At 50.0% G+C, this 24830-nt stretch overlaps 1 pseudogene; it reads left to right on the forward strand.

Moving 5' to 3' along the window:
* The first annotated feature begins 17735 nt into the window (after positions 1 to 17735).
* On the forward strand, positions 17736 to 19757 carry LOC136170392 (ubiquitin carboxyl-terminal hydrolase 17-like protein 6; annotated as a pseudogene).
* The last annotated feature ends 5073 nt before the right edge of the window (positions 19758 to 24830 follow it).

Raw genomic sequence — 24830 nt, forward strand, 5'->3', positions numbered from 1 at the left:
TACACGTGGTGGTATGTCTTTGAGACTCATCTATGTCTTAGCACATGATTCATTCCTCTGTTTGACTTGAAAATTTTCCTTTCTAGGCCATTATAATACACACACACACACACACACACATACACACACACACACAACCAAGGTCTTTTCCTTTTAATTGTGAAAAACTCGCAGCATATAAAATTACCTTTATGGCAGTGGTGCATGCTCAGCCCACGTCACTAAGAACTGTCCTTGTGCAGGGACCCTCTTTGCCGCACCGGCCCTGAGCCACCAGCGAGCAGAGCGCACCAGCCCAGCCATGACACCCCGTCTCGGGGCCTCCGTACCACCCCCCGACCAGGACTCCACACAGGCCTCCCCATGGCTGCCTAAGGAGAGAACTCCATGGGGGGGGGGGGTGGGGGCAGTGGTGGTGAAGGAGAGAGAGACCCAGGAGAAGGACAGGAGAGGTGGGTGTCAGAGCCTCCTGTGCTGAGCTCCCAAGGCTCAGTCACATGCTCACCAGACCAGCCCTGCTTAACTGCTGGGATCAGAAACGGTCAGACGGATGGGAGAAGTGTGACCGTGGTTGCCAGCAGCTTCAGCTAGACACCCTGACAATCTACACTGCAAACCTGTCAGGCCCAGCTTCAGTCCCCAAGCCAGTTGCAGAGCCTCAGAGATCCAGCCTCATGTAGCGGGGCTATGCCAGCCACACCCTCCAGAGCGCCACATTCCCAGCTCTCAGGAGAGTCCTCTGAGCTCCCAGGAGACTGTGTCCACTCAGGATGTATGACAAGCGGCATTAGGCTGGGACCAGTTGGAAGTGGCCACAGTGAGACCAAGTTTCTCTGTATCTCTTCTGCTCCTGAAGCGCCCACTTTCTCTTACTCGCTCAGGCCTTGCTTTGTCCAGGTGTCCCCCCCAAATACAGCCAGGCTGCAGGGAGGGGTTTCAGGGCAGAGCAAGAGCTGCAGTGTCTCATGGTGAGCAGGGCCGGCCACAACTCACCCTCGACTCTGGGAGAGCATCACTGTGGGTCAGAAACTGACCCTCTGAAGTCACAGGCGCCTGCTCCTGGGTCACACAGGGGCCTTAGAGCTTAGGTTTGTCTTGTGCCCTCTACAGCTGCCTCTAAAGGATGGGCCATCTAGCGAGGAGACAAACTGACCCCTGGTAGTCACAATCAGATTGGTTAAGGACAAAGGGGGTGTGGTGGGGCGGTGGGAACGGGGGTGGGACATGCCTGCTTCCATTCATTTCCCACCCCCCACTCCCCTGACCTTCTCCTCCTCAATATCCTACTCCATATTGGGCTTTCTTGGCCCAGACACAACAGAAGTGATCATTCAGTTACTCAATATTCAGTGGAATAGTCATGAAGTGACATCAAGTGTAAAAAGAAATAAAACTGAAAATAAAATCCATCCAGAGAGGTAGTATTTTAGATGAGGTTAGTGTCAGAGAAGATCCTTGGGCTCTGGGTAAAGGTCCCCCTGAAATTCTGGCCCTGGAAAGAGGGAGAAGAAGATGACACCTTTTGTGAATGTGACCTAAGCCTGGTTTGTGTTTAACCAATTCATTGATTTGATCATTTGTCATCATCACATTTTCTGAGCCCCATTCTGCGTCGTCGAGGTCCTCACAGGGCTCACAAGCTAGAGAGTTCATTAAAGTGTGGTTTAAGACTTGAGGGGCCCTGGGTGAGGCAGAAAATGATGCGGGCAGAGCAGCGGATGGAGAAAGGCATAGTGGACCAGGTGAGGTCTGAGCTGGGTCTCCAAGGGTGAGTGATCAGTTAGCTAGGGCCTGGCTCTGAGCAGGACTCTAATACACGATAAATGACTAAATGAATGAAAGTGGACATCTTCCCGAGAGAGCAAGAGTGCCAGCTCTTCTGTAACTGAGTCCAAGCTTGTACTGCTCACCTCACGACAGGCCCATTAATTGAGAGATGAGCTGTTGGGGCAGGAACAGTGGCTTTATTCAGATACCTCGGACTCTTGACCTAAGGACCCATCTTACCTGAGTTAGAATTCAGGCTTCTTTCACATTTATACTAAAACGTGTGGGGGGGGAGGGGAGGAAAGTCAAATATTTCCTCATTCCAATCAGCCTCCAGAGGGGATGGGTTCATTTCTGCCTCCCTGCTGTGACTCACAGGAGAGTCTGCTCAGGAAGTTTCCTGTGAACTGAACAAAGTCATTTTAGCTTGGTGCCCATTACCTGGGATGCAGGGTTCCCAGAGATGGGACTTTATGTATAAGCTTATAGGCAACATTCCTTTAGCTGCTGCCTCATAGTAGGTAGACTATGAAGGGTCCTTCTCTATGACGCATTCAGGCCGAAGCTCGGAACTGCAGGCACACGGGGGCAGTGGGGAGAGGCCCCGCGGGGTGCCCACTCCACCGCTCAATCTTGCTGAGGAAGCAGCCTGTGCCTTGACTCCCCGGAGCACCTGTCTGCGGTCTTCTCTCGGACAGGGCTGTCAGAAGCAACAGCCAGCCTTACTCCTCCCTGATCAGGCCCGAGGACATCAGCTGCCTCACCTGAGAGGGGTCAGACTCTGAGTCATGTTTGAAGCTTTGGGACCCATGGACCCCACCAGGCTCCTCTGTCCATGGGATTCTCCAGGCAAGGATATTGGAGTGGGTTGTCATTTCCTTCTCCAGGGGATCCTCTCGACTCAGAAATCAAACCCAGGTTTCCTACATTAGAGGCATATTCTTTACCATCTGAGCTACCACAGACATGCATAAGAAACTGCTACCTCCCAAAACTGGGGTCAGAAGCCTGGGTGTATGGTTCAGGCTCTACGAGGCATTTCACACCCTCCTAGTATCTCCTCTCATGTCCCTAAGAAACTCATGTTTCAGGACACCTGTAACCAATACTCTGCTTTTGGTGGGATCTAGTGCTCAGAGATTAATATTTTCAGCCCAGAGAGACACAGCCTGTGCTTTAGACATGAGAAACCCTCCCATCTAGCCCCAATCCATCCAAATCTCTCCCGTTCCCCAGACCCCACAGCCAGCAGGCAGTCCCTGAGCCTGTTCAGCAGACAAGCTCCCACAGTGTCTGGCGCTAAGGCTCCTCCTGGCCCCGTGTCCCCTCGGCCCTGCAGGATGAGCCACAGTCTTGGGAATGGAGGGCCCCCTCTGTGCTTCTTCTGGGGCTGCTGTTGGGCCTTCTTCCTCCTTTAACCAGAGCAGGGAGCTGGGCTCGTCCACGCCTGGGAGTGGAGGAGAAGGAGGGGATGAGCGGTCAGTCCGTCTGTCTCCCGCAGCCCTGGGGGTGGAGGCGCTGGGGGCGGAGGGCGAACGGGGGCTTGGCCTGCTCAGCGGTCAGGACTCAGGGCACATTCGGAGAGGCTGAACGTACTGGGGAATGTTGATGGTGACAAGCTCTTTCCATCTCTGTAGGAGCTGGTCCAGCTCAGCAAGCTCTCTCAAAACTAGCACACAGATATAAACAGGCTTCATCTGGCAACAGGGAGTGGGCTGAGTATTTCCCAGGGAACTCCTCTCTAACCTCTGGGAAACATTCTGACAGGGTCTCTGATGATGCAACAGAGGTCCGGTTTGGTTAAGAATCAAGAAGGACTCACTGTTTGGCACATGGATCCCCATGCCATGTAGCAGCCTTGATGGGAGGGGAGTTTGGGGGAGAAAGGACACATGCATGTGAACGGTTGAATTGTTCCCTTTGGTGTTCACTTGAGACTATCACAGCACTGTTTGCTAAAGTGCTATACCTCAAATAAAAAACAAAAGTTAGAAAGACAACAACATGTGACCAAACACTCAGGAAAATAAGACACTGGATGATTTGGACATTGGCTTCAAAAGTACATTTTGGTAACAGAGAAAACCACAGTGTTTTAAAATCCTAGTTTATGATTTAGAATCTATAATATTTAGATGACTGATCAGTTGTTTAATACAGGCACTGATAAAAATACAAGCTAAAGACTAACCGGTTTTAATATCATTTTCTGTATTCATAAATTTTTCAATATAGACTAAAGCCAGGGCACATGATATCTGTTTATGGGTCTCCCTCCCTCAATCTCCCTCTTGTTTTAAGATTTATGTGACCAGTGAGTTCGCTCCAGCTCTCCTGCAACACACGCCTTCATCTGTAAGAGAAGTGATAACACTCGCTTGCACTCGTGTAAGTGAGGAGGTGACGCGCGGTGATGGAAGGAAGGAGACTGGTGGGAGACCCGGCCTGGCCTCAGCCTGGGGGCTTTACCCAGACACTCGCTCCCCAGTTCCCTGCTGACCCGTAACAGGGGCCTGGAAAAGCCTGTGAGGACCCCTGGCGAAGAACCTTCATGCACGTGTCACCATTTACATCGTGAGCACGGAGTTCCCAAAGATCTTCAGATTGCTGATTTTTTCTGATTTCTTTAGTCTTCATTAGTCTTCTCACCAGGGGTGTCGCTAACCAAATCAGCCTATATATTATTAATAGTAGCATATATTATTGGTTTATAGATATTATTATAATAAAATAATAGTACATCACATTTAATATTTACTTGCATTATATATACATATGTTTATATAGCATTATATTAAAATAAATTGAATTAATAAATATAAATAAACTAGCACAACAATATGAGAATATATTACTCCTCAGAGGCAGGCCTGTGCCTTTGGTATGGTCAGCTCTTCCTACTGACCATATTTTCTTTGCCAGAAAACAATGAAGACTGAGGCCAGAGTGAACGTGAGGGGAAGGCAGGCAGAGAAGACGCGTCCTGAAATCACAGGGGAGACACAGCTGAATCACTCAGGTGAAAGGAGTGTGCTCCCGAGACCCACCTGCACTGCGGGCTCAGTGAGGGCAGCGGGTGCGGCCCCTCACCCGGCCCCTCGGCCCCTCCTGGGGAGGCCGAGCAGGAGGAAGCCTCCCCCAGGGGTCTCCCCTCGGCTCCTCCCCGGGCCCTCTCATCCTCCCCAGCCTCTGCTGCAGCCTTTGTCCTTTGCTGCCAGCAGGCCCTCCACTGCCCTCCACCGCTCTCCTACCGGCTCTCTGTCCTTCCCTTCCTGATTCTCTGGGCTGCTACGGGCCAGGCTGGAGACGCAGGCCTCACAAGACCTCCCTCCAGCCAGTGAGCTGTCCTTGCCCCGCCCTCCTCCTTGAGAGCTGGATTAATGGGGTGCCTAGGGTTTATTACTGAGGCTTCCCTTGCTCTCAGATTCCTCCCTTGCAGATGCTGAGATGTGCAGGGCAACTAAAGGCATTTCTGCATTTCCCATAATGTGGATGCTAAATGAACCTGGTTTGCTTAGAGCAGAATCATATTGTTCTAAACAAAGATTTTTATATTCCCCCAAACAGGAAATGGTGACACCTCAAAGTCATACTGTCACACGACAAAAGCAAGTTGTAAAACAACACACATTATTTGTCTAACTGAACTAAAAAGTGATACTATATTATCTGTGTATAGATGAAAATGTTTTTTAAAAAGCTGGAGGAATATATGCAAATGAACCACAAGTACCTTGATAGGGAAGAAAGAGAAATTTTACTTTTACTCTAAATTATCCAGTGTTTTTGTGTACTTTTAATTCAGGATGAACTTGAACAAGAGTGTATACTGTTTGCATTAAATAAACACTTTACATATGATTGTACAGAACTAGCTTATCATAAATTCTGAACCAATGTATTTCAGAGCCAAACAAATGACAAGCTATGTGGAAGAGACTGAATATTTGCTGAAGGCTTAAAGACAGAATGAGCACACGAGCAGCCCAATCAAGGAAAGGCGGGCTGCACACTGCTGTCTCCTCCAGTCACTAGAACATCCCTTGAACACTTGCTGGGCTTAAGTCAGCCTGGAAATCAGTTACCTGTCCAAGGCAAGTCAGAATTTATGCCAGGCCCATAGTAAAGCCATGTCTTAACTAATTTGACTTCCAATATCTCTGAGGGGAAGAATACGTACCCTTTATTCTCAAAATTTATTTTGGCCTGTCCTATAATGAATTATTTCATTAAAAACAAAACACTCAAACTAACAAAACCACCGTTTTGGTGTACCTTAAAGCTTTTGCCATTTTAGAGCTTTCTCTTTTTCTGTCATCTCTTAAACACATGCAAAATAAATACAGTGGAGTCCCCAGCAGGAGCTGCTACTTAAGGAGCTCTGGGCCTCAGTCCTTACTAGGAGTTAAAGTGGCAAAGAGCATTTTTGTTCCAGAATTCTAAAGGCATTTTGGTGTTGGATAATCTGGACCTGTGGAAACCTGATACTGTTTCTCACCAGTGCCGCAGTTCAAATATTTTCAATATCTTACTTTCTGTAAGCAAATATTGAGAATGCTCAGGAGACAGCATAAATATAATGACATAACTCATTATAAATAGCATATAAGTAGAAAGTGTAGATAGATATGAGTCTAAGTTACCTTAAAATCCTAGTTCCTGTGACTCTCAGTCCATAAGGCTCAGACTACATTCTTTGGGCATTTCCATGGAGTGGACAGTAGGTGGCACTTTCAGCCTGCTTAAAAAACAGTTCACCGGCTTTGACTTCTTTGCTTGCTTTTTAACTGTTTTACCACCATTGCACAGAAAACAAAGTAATTTCATACATAAGTGTATGAAGTCCAGATCAATGTCTTGGGAGCAATTTCAGAACACAAAGTCATTTAACTGAATCTGTAGGAAGCATTTACAAATAACCACAGAAAAGACTTTACCTTTCTGCAGATCCAAACTGCAGAAAGAAAGTGAAAGTCACTGAGTCTGTCCGACTCTTTGTGACCCTTGGACTGCAATCCCGTCAGGCTCCTCTGCCCATGGAATTCTCCAGGCAAGAATGCTGGAGTGAGTTGCCATTCCCTTCTCTAGGTGTCGGGAGCCGTCCCGGGGGCCCAATATGTTCTCTCAGGAGCCGCCAGGATGAGAAAGGAATCTGCAAGGCAGCTCTTCCCCTCAAGTATGTCCGAGGGGCCCGGTATGGCCCTTTCTTCCTGCTGTCTTACTGTTGTTGGGCTTTCTATTAATTTTTGGAAATATAAAATATAGTAATAAGACCTCCCTGGAAAAGTCCAAGCCTTTTTTGGAAATGCTTATGATTTCTCTGTCTCAGGGCATGACCATAAACATCAAGTCAGCAAAGAAAAGGCCACAGGGATAGTTTGGCTGCTTGCTTAAAAGATTATAATGTTCCAGATAGAAAAGAGTAGAGGCATTTAGATTTAGAAGTAGATGTACTGCATCAGTTTACTTGCTCCTTGGTTGAGAGGGTTTTCATTATTGCTATTTCCTTGCTGCTATTTGTTCATTGTTTCCCTTTCTTTATTTTTTTTTTTTTTTTCTTTTTCCCTTTCTTTAAACAACATGATATTATGGGTATTTTTGTAGAGTTAGGAAATGGGGTACATAGATTTCAATAGAAGGTTTATATTAACCAGCTTCACTGCCATTATCTCACTATTAATAGAGGTGTTTTGCTGCTTTAGAGGTGTTTCTGCTGTTTAATAGTTAATCATTGTAAATTGAGATTTTGTGGTTTCAGGTAAAGAAAAATATCAGGTTTTTCTCATGGTACTATTCTCAGAAATGTCAGACAGGTTACTGTGACCCTTCCCATGTATTGTTTTATTGTCCAAAGAATTTACACTGTGCCTGAGATTTGTAGGATATTGTTTTTGTTAGAGTGAGAATGTTAGGCCATGGAGGCAAAAAGACTATGTCCAGGGCATTTAAAAATAAACCCTGTAATCGGAAACGTTCTAGATGAATGCACAGGGGAAAAACATGGGAAAGAAAAGTATTGACAGATGCACGAAACGATATCGGATGTAATATGTGCTGACTTAAGGGGGAGGTAACGTTCATTCAATACAAACTGAGCTATCCTAAAAAAAAAAAAAAATAGCTGTATTCTGTGTGTGTCTGTCTTCTTCCTCGCCGATGCCATTCATCCCTAGGGTATTCCTGGTCCTGCTCGGGCTGGACCTCGGCATCTAGGGAATCTTCCCAATCCAAGTTATCCAGTAATAAAATGCTTTTGGTGTTTGTGTCACAAATGCTCTTTGCTACTTTAATTTCTGATAATGACAGAATCTTAGGTCGACCTAGGCCCTGTCCTAAACTAGTTTGTGCCCTGTAACCCAGACACATAGACTTTACAAAGTTTGGATTTTCTTGTTTGGAAACAACTTGACCCAGCTGATCACAAGTGAAAAGCAAACTACTAGGCCTTAAAATGTTCCAGTAGAGTACAATCAAATGCTGTTGATTCTAGGTACTTCATAGGATGTTTTTAGGCCTTGTCAGCAACCAGATTCTCTTGATTCTGAAAGCTGGGTTTACTAGGGACTGGTAGCAATGGAAGTGTGATGAAATCACTGCAGCAGTGTTCTGCTCCAATGCACAGGATCTGGACAGACTAGGAACAATGATAAAATATTCTGAAGGGGTGAATCCAGGGCATTTAATCTTATCTGAACAAAAGCTTGTGCACAGACGCATTTTTTGCCTCAATTCAGGGCGATCACAGGCTCCCTGGGCTCTCCAAGTCCCTCAGGTTAAGAGCTCCTGGCCCAAGAGTGAAAGAAAACAAAGGCAGCCCTTCCATCTTCCCATTCCGACCTCTGGTCTCATCACAGCCTCAGCCCTGAGAGGGACGGTGGAAGCTCAGCTCGCTGTCCCAGCCGCACGGCTGCCAGACGAGTTACAGGCGCAGCCCAGCCCAACGGCCTGCTGCTTCCTGCCTGCTGCCCGGCGTTGTGAGAAGGCCCCAAGGAGATCTAGGAAAAGCAAAGGGGAGTCCAACTCAGCCGAGTGGACCGGAAGCACGAGGGAGCTAAAGAGACAGGAAGCACCAGTCAGGTCAAGGAACGACCCACTTCCGGCTGTGCTGATAACGGACGTGGCCGAAGCGTCCTGCTTCCTGCGCGCGCGTCTCTGCGTCCGCAGGCACTTCCGGTTTGCCTCACCGTGAGAGGCGACTGCTTGTCAGAAGGCAGATCTTTTCTGTCATCGATAAACTGTCTTTTCCTTGCTGTCAGCCCTGTAATCTGGCACTATATGCCCCTTGTTCTATTGGCTGCTAACATTTCTGTAAAAGGAGATCTAACTGTCAAGAGTTCAAAATTCCAGTGGTCTGTGAAGTCCCACCCCCAATCCACTCTCCAGAGTTGTGTTTGAATCAGGTAAAAATGCTCATTACAGACTTAGCATTGAACATACCAATGTGAGAACATGAATGAATTTAGAACTTTCAGAAAATCTAATTTTAAAGGTATTTGTTTATCTTTAAAGCCCAATGAGAAAATTTTACTCTTGCTTATGTTGTCTGAGGAATAAACATGGACAGATAATGAAAAAATGCTACAAAATTTGAGGCTTTGAAGAATGGAATTACAAGAGAATGGGTCTCATGACGAGTAACTCCTCTGAGATGGAGAAGCTGAGAGGAGAAACAAATTGATTCAAGGAAAGATCTTACTATTAGAGCTGAGGTCATCTGCCATTTAGTCAAATTTACTTTTCTGCATGCCAGATCACCTTATACAGACTTGTACAGACACACAAAACAACCACCATCTCCACTGATACACAGAGGGGTGCCCTGGCCACGGCTTCAGACCACCTTGTGGGGCACTCAAGATGCTCAGGACTCCATCCCATGTGTCCTGGGGAAGTGACTCCCATGAGGTCCAACCACTGAGTCTAGTTTTACTCTGTTTTCAAACATCCCTTTAAATCCCTGAGGACAGCGCTCCTCTCTCTCACCACATAAAATGTCCCCCATGTGTCACTGGTCCTCATCAACATGGCTGCTGGTTTTAGAATCACTCTTAAGATATGGTCACCTGATTCTAATATTTTTTATTGTGCTGAAGTCAGTCAAGAGTTTTATATCTTACTAGCATATTAATATGTCAGATTCAGAGAAATAATTGAAGTGTGAAGTCAAATGATTATCCTATTCATATGAAGTATATAAATATAGTCTCTCAGAGATGGTGAAGGACAGGAAGCCTCGTGTGCTGCAGTCCACGGGGTCAGTAAGAGTTGGACATGACTGAGTGACTGAGCAATGATAAAATATTATCTCAGTTCATAATGAATGTACAGTGCATAGGGCAAAGTGGGAGAAAAGTATTTTAAAAATTAGTTCGAGCTTCGCTAATAAAATTAGCAGTGGTAAATGTTGTTTGAGGGAATAACATAATGAATTATGGATTAGGAAATTTTCGTCTTATGTGAAAGGAAAAAAATCAAAAGTCACAGAACATTCTCATGAGAAGACATATTTATTTATCTATAAACTGTTCATTTTCTGTCAGCCTACTTCCATTTTAAGAGTGTGTGGGGTTTCCCTGACGGCTCATGGTAAAGAATACTGCCAATGCAGGAGACATGAGTTCAATTCCTAGTCCAGGAGGATCCCGCGTGCGTCAGAGGAACTAAGCCCGTGCACCACAACCATTGAGCCTGTGCTCTAGAGCCTGGGGCCCACAGCTGCTGAGCCCACGCTCTGCCACTACTGCAGCCCATGACGGGAGAAGCCGCTGCGAGGAGAAGGCCGTGCACCGCACCCAGAGAGTGCGCCCCGCTCACCGCAACCACCACAAAGCCCGTGCAGCAGCAAGGACCCAGCACAGCCCCACCCAAGAAAAGAGCCTGTGCAAGAACAGCCGAAGCCCACTCCGTGCTGTCCCTCCCCGCCCCGCGGCCTGAGCAGTGGGCGCTGCAGGCCAGCCCTCGGGGGCACTGCGGAGTGGGCAGCGAGCCCGCCTGCCCGCCTGTGGACTAGGCCACCACCTCAGATGGAGCCGCGCTGCACCCAGGTGCTGACGTCACCCATTCACCGTGACGTCCTCCTCGGTCAGAGCCTGCTCACTGCCGCCTGCCTTTCCCTTTTAATCTCTTCAGAGTGTGCAGACGTGGGGATCAGACACGACCTCCCCAGTGTTCACAGGAAACGGTGCCGCGCACGGGCAGAAATGGCCGGGTGAGCACCCGACATCAGACCCACCGACTGAGCCCCCTTTGTGCCGGGAATGGGTCGTCTCCAGAATGCAGGAGAGAGTCTGTGTCACAGAGACCGATGGTGAGAAGTTCACAGGAGTCTTGGCTCCTGGACCCTGCCTGGGGCTGGCTAGTGGAGGCTCCAGGAGTGAAGCGGCCGACCACAGGAGCGGCGGCAGCAAACTGCGGCACAGCTCGCTGGCGAGGGTTCCTGGAGGACGCAACGGTGACAGAGCTGGGGTTTCAATGGCAACAACATTTAAAGACATAAATGGTAGTATACTGTGCACAATGTTTTATTATATCTTGCTTATATTCAGCTGACAATATCTTGGGGAAAACTCTCTCTTGGGACACTGTTTTCTGCAAATCTGTCCACTGAATGGATGAGGTACTATAACACACTTTACTGGTCCACATTGGAATAAACGCTAATATTCAATTACATCTTGACATCACAAAAAACAATGTAATGCATAACCTTAGCCTATGTTATTCCACTGCAGGAAAATGTATAAATTTCTAATGCATTGAATAATGTCCAACGTTCATGTGGGACTGAGACTCCTCACTAGCCAGAGTGAAGAAACCTCCTTGAATATGCGGAGCATTCAACCAACGCACAAAAAATGCATGTATTAGAGCTGAAACCAAAAAAAAAAAAAAAAAAAGAAACAAAAGAAAGAAAAAGAAAGAGGGAGAGAGAGATATGAAACTAATCACAAGCCTTAAAGGGCACAAAGACTTGTACTAACAAGTCTTAGCAATAATCCTGAAAAGTGTTTGTTATGCAAGTAACCATTACCTACCAGGAAAAAAATAAATTAACACTTTCAGAAAACATATAAATAAAACAAAACAAAAGGATTTCTTTCACCCAGGAAACTTAAAGACATTTAGGGGTCCTGTGTCAGACAGCAGGTCTGATGTACATTTCATATTATCTCATACCCACTCATAAAAAATGAATGTAAACCCCTTTAAATACTCATCAAATATTTTAGAATATTCAAGAAATTGACTACTTTTTGTAAAATTTGAATTGTCAAGACCATTATTTAAAGTAACTAAAGCAAAAGAAAAATAAGCAAGGAAGGCTATAAAGTAAAAATTTTCGAGAATTACTTCTGAAAATCATGTAAAAGCTATGCAAGCAAAGAACAACTGGCTACAAAAGTACCACATAGTTTTAGAGAATCAAGAATACAAGAACAGAAGACATCTGTATTTTGTGAATATAATTTAACCCTGCTGTCAGAACTTGACATAAGTGACAGAAAACAATAGCACACACCAATTTTACCTACTATTCTTGGCTTCAACCTCCTAATCTGTTAAATACTAATAAATGATAATGAACATTAACAGAGAAATTCTCCATCTCTAAAAACCTTAGGTTTACTCACAATTTTTGTTCTTTTAAAGTAAGTCAAGTTGTATATTCTAAGAAGTGCTTGCTCCAGAAGATGTGGAATATACATACAATGGAAAACTACTCAGCCATGAAAGTGAATGAAATAATGCCATTTGCAGCAACATGGATGAACATGGTGATTTCATATTAAGCTAAGTAAGTCAGATAGAAAAAGAAAAACATCATCTGATATCACATATGTGGAATATTGAAAAATGATACAAATGAACTTATTTACAAGACAGAAGTAGAGCCTCAGACATAGAAAACAAGCTTATGGTTACCAAAGAGGATCACGGGGGATGTGGGGAGAGGTAAATTAGGAGTTTGGGATCAATATGCACACACTACTGTATATAAGCTAGGTGGACAACAGACCTACTGTATAGTGTAGGGAACTATACTCAATATATTGCAATGATCTATAATGGGAAAGAATCTGAAAGAATATATAGTCTCTCAAAGAGTCATGTCCAACTCTTTGGGACTCCAGGGTCTGTAGCCTGCCAGTCTTCTCTCAAAGGAGGGTCACAAAGAGCTGGACTCAGCAGAGGGACTAACATTACATCCCTACTACTATGCTCGTTCTTAGCCAACTGGAGAAAGACATGAACGCGTTATCAGTGCCGCATTAAGTTTTGCTCTAAGATGCCTGCCCTATAGGGAACAATTTGAACATATTCTGAATTTCAGTTCTGCTTGCAAGTCACTTTGTGAGAACAAACAGCTGGTGGATGGAGGCACGGTTGACCCAGAGGATCCTAACCAGGCAGGAAAACAGAAACACACTTAACACACAATAAAACAGTAAACTGACCGAGGACATGGCAGCCAGTCATACTCCTTCGTTCTCCACTTGTCCACACGTAATTGTCTACAGTCCGCTGTGATTCTTGGCTACTGTAAAATAGAGTGCATTAATAGGAAATTTGAGACATAATAAGGCAAACAGATAAGGAGAGAACTGTCATTGAAAAGAGAGTCGATGGCTTACAGCTCCCAAGAGGAGGGACAGGCCAAGCCATTGGCCACACGGGAAAGGACCGGCTTGTCTGGAGAGGGAGGGAGGGGGATTCAGTACAGGGCCCTTTACTGTGACTCCTCAGGAGGCAACAGTGAGCTGGGTGTGCAGGGTCAGGACTGACTAGTGTGTGTGGTGCTAGCAGCCATCCTTGGTGTCTGGCTCTGGTGACAAGGGAAGGGGGACTGAGGCCCGGAGCGCAGCTAAAATATCACCTCCTCAGAGACACGCCCGTAGTGCTGGAAGGCAAGCATAATGTCTAAGCCGGGGGAGCAAGCAAACATACCTGGCACACACCAAGAAGGAAACAAAGAGTCATCCTCCTCCAGGAGGGAAATCTCTTTATACCTTAAGTTATAGTGAATTTTGAGATCTTAAATTAGAAAGATGACTCAGGAAGTCAACTAGTGTAATTAAATGGAAAAAGAGAATGAAAACTAGCAAAAATAAAATAAAATAAAATGAACAGAAAATTTAAAAAAATGAAATAGCAAAAAAAAAAAAGAGAGAGAGAGAAGAAGAAGAAGAAAGAAAGCTAAAGACAACTAAGATTGAAAAGGCGCTGAAGAAATGAGTCCAAAATTGGAGGGAGCCTATGGCTTTCTGAAGGAGCTCGCTTTGGACCATGACTAAAGACCCTGAATGGAGAAACGCATATGTGCCACACTCACGGAATCTATTGGTGCTAGGACCCTGAACACTAACAGAGTGGCTAGTGAGAAACCCCAGAAACTGGAGTGGACCTCAGTCGAGAGCAAAGTGGAAGATGGAGGGGAGGGGTTTTCCTCAGGCAGGGGTTTGGGGTGGGGAGACCCCTCAAGGGGAGAGGGTAGGTGGGCAGACATACGTTTCCACAAGAGTGTAAGGATCTGAAGGGTGAGCCCATGGAATTCCTCCCCAGCCTGCATGTGTGTGCTGAACTTGGAAGCCCTGCAGTGACTCTCTAGCGGGCAAGGCTGGAAGGCCAAAGGCCCCCCGAATCATTTGCATCCTGAGCCCTTTGGTCCAGGGCCAGATGGGAAGTGCTTGCGGGGCTTCCTCAAGGGGAATTCTCTGAGAAAAGTGTTCGTGATGGGATGTTGGCAGTGGGAGTGAGCACGCCCTCGGAGGCCTCACCCAATGAGGAGTTTTCGCGTGTGGGGGTGGGGCTGTGGGAAAGCTATCAAAGGCCCGAGGGAGCGGGACCTAGGCCCTTTTTCGGAGAAGCAAGGTGTGATGCACCAAGAGTTCCGGCGAGGAGCCAGTTCCTCTCAGCGGTGTGGCTGGTGCAGCCTCCTGGAAAGAGGCGGGGCCTGCAGTGTGCCCGGGGCCACGCGGTTCACCTGGATCGTGCTGAGCTGCCGAGCTCTCGAGGGCTGCCTCTGCTGGCAAGTGACTGGAGAGGATGGGGTGCGTGACGGGGTCTGAGCACGGTCCGAGGTCCTCGCGCTTCTGCGCGGGTGGGAGAGTCCTCTCTGGATGGGACTTTGGGTGTTGGTTTGCCTTTCTTTCCCCGTCTGCTTTCTCTGGCCGCACCGCTGGCCTCTGGTGAGTGACGCGGCAGGGAGACGCCTCCCAGTCTGCCCACAGCCAGCCGAGCAAGGAGACGATCTCCTGAGCCCTTCGGGGGCCGGGAGGAGCGGGTGCGGGTCCGTGAATCGTGTCCTTCCGGCCGCTCAGGCTCTCGCAAACGCCCCAGACGTCGAGCAGGGTCCCGGGAGGAGATGGGCGACCAGGCTCTATGGGTGGAATATCCTTGGGAGGCGTAGTGCTACTTGGAAAAGGGACTTCCGGCAGGAATGACGCGGGGATCTGCTCGTCACCGGCGGCACGCTCCTGCGCAGAGATGCCTGGGGCTCCATTTCCGGTGCAAGGAGTCTGCTGCAGAACCTCCAAGTGCCAAACGGGAGAAGCGATTCTCCGTGCCCCCAGCACCACCGCCAACACCACCGGCACAAACACGACGGCCGAGGGGAGAAAGGCAACCCGTCGAGTCCCAAAGAAACTTCTCCACCAGCATGGCACAGGTGCCTAAGTGGAGATGGCTCATGCAACCGTCCATTTGTGAAAGCAAAGGTCCTCCCCGCACTGAGGAAAGACCCAAGCCTGCCCTAGATGGTGAGAGCAAGACAACTGGACATCCGACTCTGCCCATCCTATCTGTCCGTCAGTTGTCTCGTCCCGCTTGGCCCCGGACAAACGCCGCTGGACGCGATGAGACGTGGCCGGCCTCCGAAGTGTCTGGGGCGGTGGGGAAACTGTCCTCTCCTAGCTGCTTTCCCGCCTGCCTCGTGATCCCGTGACCTGGTGGAGGGATGCCTGAGGCCCCTTATCGATCCCCTCTAGCGGTTTCTTTCTTTCTCTTGGTTGCCGGCTTCAAACCCAAAACCCTCCATCAAAAGGTGGGCCTGGAATTTGCGATTTAGCATCTCAGACCTAGAGGGCCAACTGTGCCTCCTGACCGCGCTCGTCGGCTTGGCAAGGAACAGAGAACTCTCCGCTGGCGTTTGTCCCCGCACGGTTACCTACAACGCACCGTGCCCTCCACCCATAGAGAGGAAAAAGAATGATGAGCAGTATCTTCCCCCAAGAACACGAACAAGGTTGCCCTGGGCGAGGATGTCGAGCCACCCACAGGCCGCCCTCATTATCACCACCAATTTTCCCCGCCCCATGGCCTCAAATGGACTTACTGCTTGCCCCATCCACACCCTCTGGAGAAGAAGGAGAAGGAGAAGGAGAAGGAGGTGAAAAAGGAGAAGAGTGGTGATTGGAATGTGTGGCAGAGGGAATGGGAAGGTCGCCTGATGCTGGGGCAAATCCGAGCAAAAGAGAGACAGATGCTGGCTGATCTGGCTTCTCTGTGCCATGGGAAGGAGGCAAAAGGACAGGAGGGTTGTGAGCACGTGGGTCATAAAGCACAAAGCGGTAGCGTCCTGGGATGGGACGGGGCAGCGGGAGGTGTGATGGGTGCAATAGGCCAAGGAAGAAAGTGGGGTCACGGCCATCTTTTCCTAGTAAGGATCAACGGAGTCGACACGTCAGCTATGGGAAACCCGTGGACTGTGGAACGCCCGTAGTGCTGGAAGGCAAGCATAATGTCCAGGATGGGAGAGCAGACAGACATACATGTCACACAACAAGAAGGAAACCAACAGTCACCCTCCTCCAGGAGGGACATCTTTTTATACCTTAAGGTATAGTGCATTTTGAGCCCCTAAATTGAAAAGATGACTCTAGAAGTCAACTTGTGTAATTAAAGTAGAACAAGAGAGTGAAAAGAAGCAAAAAAATATGTAATAATAATAAAATGAGCAGGAAGTACAAAGAAAATTAAAAAATGAACGAAATGGCAAAAAAAAAAAAAAGGAAAGAAAAGAAAGTAGAACAAGAAAGAAAAAGACAACTAAGATTGAAAAGGAGCTAAAGAAATGAATCCAAAGTTTCAGCGAGACTATGGCTTTCTGAAGGAGCTCGCCTTGGACCATGACCAACAGCCCCGAAGGGAGAAATGCATATGTGCCACACTCGCGGCACCTTTTGGTGCTAGGACCCTGAACGCTAGAAGAGTGGCTAGTGAGAAAGCATAGAAATTGGAGTGGACCTCAGTGGAGGGCAAAGTTGAGGCAAGGGTTTATTGTTGTCCAGGGAGGGGCTGTCCTCAGGCAGGGGTCTGGGGTCGGGAGACCCCTCAAGGGGAGAGGGTAGGTGGGCAGACATATGTTCCCACAAGTGTGTTAGGATCTGAAGGGTGAGCCCACGGAATTCCTTCCCAGCCCGCTTGTGTGTGCTGAACGTGGAATCCCTGCAGTGACTCTCTAGCGGGCAAGGCTGGAAGGCCAAAGGCCCCCCCGACTCATTTGCATCCTGAGCCCTTTGGTCCAGGGCCAGATCGGAATTGCGTGTGGGGCTTCGTCATGGGGAATTCCCCGAGCAAAGTGTGGGTGGTGGGATGTCGGGAGTGGGAGTGAGCACTCCCTCGGCCGCCTCAGCCAATGAGGAGCTTGCGCGTGCGGGGGTGGGGCTGTGGGAAAGCCATCAAAGGCCCGAGGGGGCGGGGCCCAGGCCCTTTCTCAGAGAAGCACCTTCTGAGGGGAGGAGGCGTCGCCCTGCAGCTGCAGGTAGGAGATGGAGAGACTGGCGGGCCTTGTGTGCAGAGACCCGGGGGCTGCTTCTGCGCACGGGGGTGGTGCGTGTCCGTCTCCCTTCAACGTCTCACCCGGAGGGCAAGGTTGTCGGCCCAGCGCCGCTGGTGCGGATGCCCTTCGGGGACCCTCTGTCCCTGAGGGGCCGTCGCCGGCGCTGGGGCGGCCCCAGCGGGGTGACTTGGCTCCTGGGTCGGCAGGGCTGGCGCCTGGCCACCAAGTCGCCCTGAGTTGGAGGGGGCCGTGGGGGGTCGGGGCTGGGCTTCAGAATCTGGGGAACACCTGCTACGTGAATGCAGCGCTGCAGTGTCTGAGCCACACGCCGCCCCTGGCCAGCTGGGTGGTGTCCCAGCAGCACGCCACCCTCTGTCCGGCCCGCACCTCCTGCACGCTCTGTGCCATGCGAGCTCACGTGACCCGAGCCCTCCTTCACCCGGGAGAGGTGATCCGGCCCCGCAAGGACCTGCTGGCGGGCTTCCACAGACACCAGCAGGAAGACGCCCACGAGTTTCTGATGTTCACTCTGAATGCCATGCCGCAAGGCTGCTTGAGTGCATCCCAGCCGTCGGGCCATCCCTCCGAGGACACCACCCTCATCCGTCAGATCTTCGGCGGGACCTGGAGGTCTCAGATCCAGTGTCTCCACTGCCTCGGTGTCTCGGACACGTTCGACCCTTATCTGGACGTCAGCCTGGATATCACGGCGGCTCAGAGTGTGGAGCAAGCTCTGAGAGAGCTGGTGAAGCCCGAGAAGCTGGACGCTGAAAATGCCTATGACTGTGGCGCTTGTCTCCGGAAGGTGCCTGCCACCAAGAGGTTGACTTTGCACAGCACGTCCCAGGTCCTGGTGCTGGTGCTGAAGCGGTACACACAGGTGAGCGGGGCCAAAAGGGCTCAGGAAGTGCGCTATCCCCAGTGCCTCGACCTGCAGCCCTACACGTCTGAGCGGAAGGCAGGGCCACTGGGCTACGTGCTCTATGCCGTGCTGGTGCACTCCGGGTGGAGCTGTGAGTGAGGACACTACTTTTCTTACGTGCGAGCGGGCAACGGCCAGTGGTATAAGATGGACGATGCCAAGGTGAGCTCCTGTGACGAGAGTGCTGCCCTGAGCCAGAGCGCCTACGTCCTCTTCTACTCCCGGGAGGGTGCGTGGCAAGCCGGTGCTGGGGGAGGGGCAGCGGCCCCCCTGCCGGCCGACCCCACACACCCCGGGGAACCTGACCCCGCCCGCCCCGGGGGGCCCGCGGGAGACGCCAGCGGCAGAGCTCCTGGGTCGCAGGTGTCCCTGGGGGACACAGAGGTCGAAGGAATCAGCTTAGAGCGGTGGAGACGCCTCCAAGAGCACAACCGGCCGAAGCCGGCCTTCGACCTCCGGAAGATGCAGTCGGCGCTGCCTGTCGGCGCAGTCGTGATTCACCAGTCCAAACACGGAGGAGGGAGAGACGGCAAGCTGCCTGGACAGGAGCACCACTGGCTCGACCGTCCCAGCACGGACAGCCCGCCTCCGGGCCCGAGGAGCGTTGGCAACGGCCCTTGTGCCAGCGGGAGGGCCCGAGCGACCAAGAGGAAGAACAAGAAGCCGCGGCCATCTCTGGGGCTGTGGCGGTAGGTAGGCTCGGAGGCACATGCGTGCAGAAGCCCGCGCACACTCTGCGTGCGGCACGCCCTGTGTGACCCACCAAGAGTTCCGGCGAGGAGCGAGTTCCTCTCGGCGGTGTGGCTGGTGCAGCCTCCTGGAAAGAGGCGGGGCCTGCAGTGTGCCCGGGGCCACGCTGTTCACCTGGATCGTGCTGAGCTGCCGAGCTCTCGAGGGCTGCCTCTGCTGACAAGTTCCTGGAGAGGATGGGGTGCGTGACGGGGTCTGAGCACGGTCCGAGGTCCTCGCGCTTCTGCGCGGGTGGGAGAGTCCTCTCTGGATGGGACTTTGGGTGTGGGTTTGCCTTTCTTTCCCCGTCTGCTTTCTCTGGCCGCACCGCTGGCCTCTGGTGAGTGACGCGGCAGGGAGACGCCTCCCAGTCTGCCCACAGCCAGCCGAGCAAGGAGACGATCTCCTGAGCCCTTCGGGGGCCGGGAGGAGCGGGTGCGGGTCCGTGAATCGTGTCCTTCCGGCCGCTCAGGCTCTCGCAAACGCCCCAGACGTCGAGCAGGGTCCCGGGAGGAGATGGGCGACCAGGCTCTATGGGTGGAATATCCTTGGGAGGCATAGTGCTACTTGGGAAAGGGACTTCCGGCAGGAATGACGCGGGGATCTGCTCGTCACCGGCGGGACGCTCGTGCGCAGAGATGCCTGGGGCTCCATTTCCGGTGCAAGGAGTCTGCTGCAGAACCTCCAAGTGCCAAACGGGAGAAGCGATTCACCGTGCCCCCAGCACCACCGCCAGCACCACCGGCACAAACACGACGGCCGAGGGGAGAAAGGCAACCCGTCGAGTCCCAAAGAAACTTCTCCACCAGCATGGCACAGGTGCCTAAGTGGAGATGGCTCATGCAACCGTCCATTTCTGAAAGCAAAGGTCCTCCCAGCACTGAGGAAAGACCCAAGCCTGCCCTAGATGGTGAAAGCAAGACAACTGGTCATCCGACTCTGCCCATCCTATCTATCCGTCAGATGTCTCGTCCCGCTTGGCCTCGGACAAACGCCGCTGGACGCGATGAGACGTGGCCGGCCTCCGAAGTGTCTGGGGCGGTGGGGAAACTGTCCTCTCCTAGCTGCTTTCCCGCCTGCCTCGTGATCCCGCGACCTGGTGGAGGGGTGCCTGAGGCCCCTTATCGATCCCCTCTAGCGGTTTCTTTCTTTCTCTTGGTTGCCGGCTTCAAACCCAAAACCCTCCATCAAAAGGTGGGCCTGGAATTTGCGATTTAGCATCTCAGACCTAGAGGGCCAACTGTGCCTCCTGAACGCGCTCGTCGGCTTGGCAAGGAACAGGGAACTCTCCGCTGGCGTTTGCCCCCGCACGGTTACCTACAACGCACCGTGCCCTCCACCCATAGAGAGGAAAAAGAATGATGAGCAGTATCTTCCCCCAAGAACACGAACAAGCGTGCCCTGGGCGAGGAAGTCGAGCCACCCACAGGCCGCCCTCATTATCACCACCAATCTTCCCCCGCCCCATGGCCTCAGATGGACTTACTGCTTGCCCCATCCACACCCTCTGGAGAAGAAGGAGATGGAGAAGGAGAAGGAGGTGAAAAAGGAGAAGAATGGTGATTGGAATGTGTGGCAGAGGGAATGGGAAGGTCGCCTGATGCTGGGGCAAATCCGAGCAAAAGAGAGACAGATGCTGGCTGATCTGGCTTCTCTGTGCCATGGGAAGGAGGCAAAAGGACAGGAGGGTTGTGAGCACGTGGGTCATAAAGCACAAAGCGGTAGCGTCCTGGGATGGGACGGGGCAGCGGGAGGTGTGAGGGGTGCAATAGGCTAAGGAAGAAAGTGGGGTCACGGCCATCTTTTCCTAGTAAGGATCAACGGAGTCAACACGTCAGCTATGGGAAACCCGTGGACTGTGGAACGCCCGTAGTGCTGGAAGGCAAGCATAATGCCCAGGATGGGAGAGCAGACAGACATACATGTCACACACCAAGAAGGAAACCAACAGTCACCCTCCTCCAGGAGGGACATCTTTTTATACCTTAAGGTATAGTGCATTTTGAGCCCCTAAATTGAAAAGATGATTCTAGAAGTCAAGTTGTGTAATTAAAGTAGAACAAGAGAGTGAAAAGAAGCAAAAAAATACGTAATAATAATAAAATGAGCAGGAAGTACAACGACAATTAAAAAATGAACGAAATGGCAAAAAAAAGCAGAAAAGAAATAAAAGAAAATAGAACAAGAAAGAAAAAGACAACTAAGATTGAAAAGGAGCTGAAGAAATGAATCCAAAGTTTCAGCGAGACTATGGCTTTCTGAAGGAGCTCGCCTTGGACCATGACCAACAGCCCCGAAGGGAGGAATGCATATGTGCCACACTCGCGGCACCTTTTGGTGCTAGGACCCTGAACGCTAGAAGAGTGGCTAGTGAGAAAGCATAGAAATTGGAGTGGACCTCAGTGGAGGGCAAAGTTGAGGCAAGGGTTTATTGTTGTCCGGGGAGGGGCTGTCCTCAGGCAGGGGTCTGGGGTCGGGAGACCCCTCAAGGGGAGAGGGTAGGTGGGCAGACATATGTTCCCACAAGTGTGTTAGGATCTGAAGGGTGAGCCCACGGAATTCCTTCCCAGCCCGCTTGTGTGTGCTGAACGTGGAAGCCCTGCAGTGACTCTCTAGCGGGCAAGGCTGGAAGGCCAAAGGCCCCCCCGACTCATTTGCATCCTGAGCCCTTTGGTCCAGGGCCAGATCGGAAGTGCGTGTGGGGCTTCGTCATGGGGAATTCCCCGAGCAAAGTGGTGGCGGTGGGATGTCGGGAGTGGGAGTGAGCACTCCCTCGGCCGCCTCAGCCAATGAGGAGCTTGCGCGTGCGGGGGTGGGGCTGTGGGAAAGCCATCAAAGGCCCGAGGGGGCGGGGCCCAGGCCCTTTCTCGGAGAAGCACCTTCTGAGGGGAGGAGGCGTCGTCGTGCAGCTGCAGGTAGGAGATGGAGAGACTGGCGGGCCTTGTGTGCAGAGACCCGGGGGCTGCTTCTGCGCACGGGGGTGGTGCGTGTCCGTCTCCCTTCAACGTCTCACCCGGAGGGCAAGGCTGTCGGCCCAGCGCCGCTGGTGCGGATGCCCTTCGGGGACTCTCTGTCCCTGAGGGGCCGTCGCAGGCGGTTGGGCAGCCCCAGCAGGGTGACTTGGCTCCTGGGTCAGCAGCGCTTGCGCCTGGCCACCAACTCGCTCTGAATTGAGGGGGCCCCTATGTTTTCTAGTTGTGAAAAAAGCCATCTAATTGTGTCTCCTGGTATTTAATTTTACCATGTTCATGAAGGAAACAAAGAATTTGAAACGATAGTAACCTTCAAGTATGTGTGTTGGGCGATTTTTAATTATTTTTCAAGGGTGTATTTTCTCTTAATGAAATATGATTTCTGCTTTTAAAATGCAAGAAGGTGTTTTTGGACCTCCTCACCTACTACTGGTCATTAGTAAGCTGAACATAATACATGAAATGACCCTTGATTCAGATTGCTTGGCCAGAGACAACCTGGAAACTAACCCCATCACCATGAAACCCGAGACTGCAAGTCACGTTGCAGAGTCGTCCCCTTGGGTTTCCTTACTCTGCTGCTGTCCTCCTGAGCACCTCTTCACAACCAAGTCTCTTGCTTTGTCAGCATTCTGAGCCCACTCTAAGGCCCTGGAAAGGGTTTCCCTTCCTGCAATGCGAAGAGGAACAGTGTCTAGACTCCTTCATCTACCATTGGGAATTAGAAAGCTGAACAAAATACAAGAAACAACTCTTCTCAGACCTTGAACAGCAGGCACTTAGGGTTCCAGGGCTAGGTTCCTCGACTGAAAGTGAACACTCATATCAACCTGACTACTCCGCAGCCTCCTGCCTTCAGGCAGTTTTCACGCTGCAGCTGCAGATAGCAGGACCCATAAACACTCTGGCAAAAATCTGAATTGAGAACACTGGTGAGTTGGGATGCCAGGGAGGCTATAATCTGTGTGGCAGCACATCAGAAAAGAGAAAGCAACTCAGAAACTTCCACACCTGCCTAATGATTCTTTTAGCCATTATTGAATATCAATTAAGGACACACAGGTGAGATTCCATAGTGAATAAAAACAAAAAACATTGGTCTCACATGCAAAAAATAAACAAATTCCTTCTACATTAAATTTTTTTTCAAAATGTGGCAATTAAATGAAGGCTAGTGAGCATTACACACATACATAAATGGGTACATTTCTAGAAAGCAATTTTTAAAAGATGTCAATAACCCCATCTTGGCATTCTAATTTTACAATTATGCTAAGAAAGTGTAAAGAGTAATGTGGAAATATGTCTTTGCATACAAAAGGTATTCAAATAGCTTTAGTATTGTTTCTCTAAAAATTTTTTTTTAATTCGTGGTAGATTGTTTTACCATTGGTGGGAAATTGTTTTACCATTTTGTGTTGGTTTCTGCCATACAACAGTGCAAATTAGCCATATTTATTTATGTGATTATTTGTATATATCACTTGCTTCTTGAGCCTCTTTCCCCTCAGCTTTAGTTTTAGGATGGAAAAGTTATAAGGAGCCCTGTATTTATTGTCTAAATAGTAAGGAAATCGTTAACAATGTCAAACATTCCTTACTCAATATTATGCTTCCATTATCATGTTTATGAAGATTTAAAAATACTGATCAGTAAGTGCATTTAGCAGCTACTCTGCATTGCAAGGGGTCAGCCAGCACCACTTGCATTAGGCTGAGGCTAGGGGTACACACAGGAGCGGTACCAAAATAAGAAGGCATGTCCTCCTCAGGGCTTGTGATGTAGGGAAGCTGGAGGCAGGAGGGGCACCCATGGGATTGCTGAGAGGAACATATGCCCCCCCCGTTTGTTTCTAATTGGGAAGGATGCAGGAGGAAACAGTCCTCCACCAACACCTGGCCTTGGGGCCCATTGCTGCAGACTTTGAGGGTCTGGCGTTCCACAATGGTTGCTGCCGGGCATGGGGCAGGGCCTTGGTTGTAGAGAGTTTTCTTTCCTTTTAAACAAATATTTGCTCGTACTGAAACTCCTCTTTCATCTTCAACCAATCAGCTCGCTATTTTATGGGTAAACTTTATCATTAATTAGACAATCAGAATAATTAGAGTAACACTGAGTAATAATAGTAATTTTAATACTTTATTAAAATTTACAACACTGCAAAGTTCAAAGCTGCAAGCTATCTGGTCGACCTTTCCGCGTTGATCGCCTGGTTACAACTAAATAGCATAAATGCCAACAGGACAAGCAAGGATTGCAGGGATGCAAAGGCACAGTACTACCGCTCCTCCCTCATTTCCTGCGAGTCCCCTGCAGGTTGTATATCTGTCTCCCGCGTCCTCCCGTCTACGCAGAGTTCAGAGGCTCTGAAGAGTTGAGGCTTTTCAGTCACTGACCGCGCGACGCTCGCGTCTCTTTGGTACCTCAGCAGACAACACAGGACGCTTTCAGGGCCTCAGACCACCGCGAACGGGCAGGACTGGAGCCGTGCCTTGGGCAAACGCCGTATTCACCCGCGACATTGCGTGTTGTCACATGCAGTGAGGAAACCTTGTGTGGGGTTCACATAACTGCCGAGCCCGCAAGGGGAACAGAAGGGACCACAGACTCACCGGGAAGGCGCAGCCGGGCCTTGGACGATCCCAGAAATCAGTGGCACGA

This window comes from Muntiacus reevesi, chromosome 6 (genome assembly GCF_963930625.1).
Source record: "Muntiacus reevesi chromosome 6, mMunRee1.1, whole genome shotgun sequence".
Taxonomy (NCBI): Eukaryota; Metazoa; Chordata; class Mammalia; order Artiodactyla; family Cervidae; genus Muntiacus; species Muntiacus reevesi.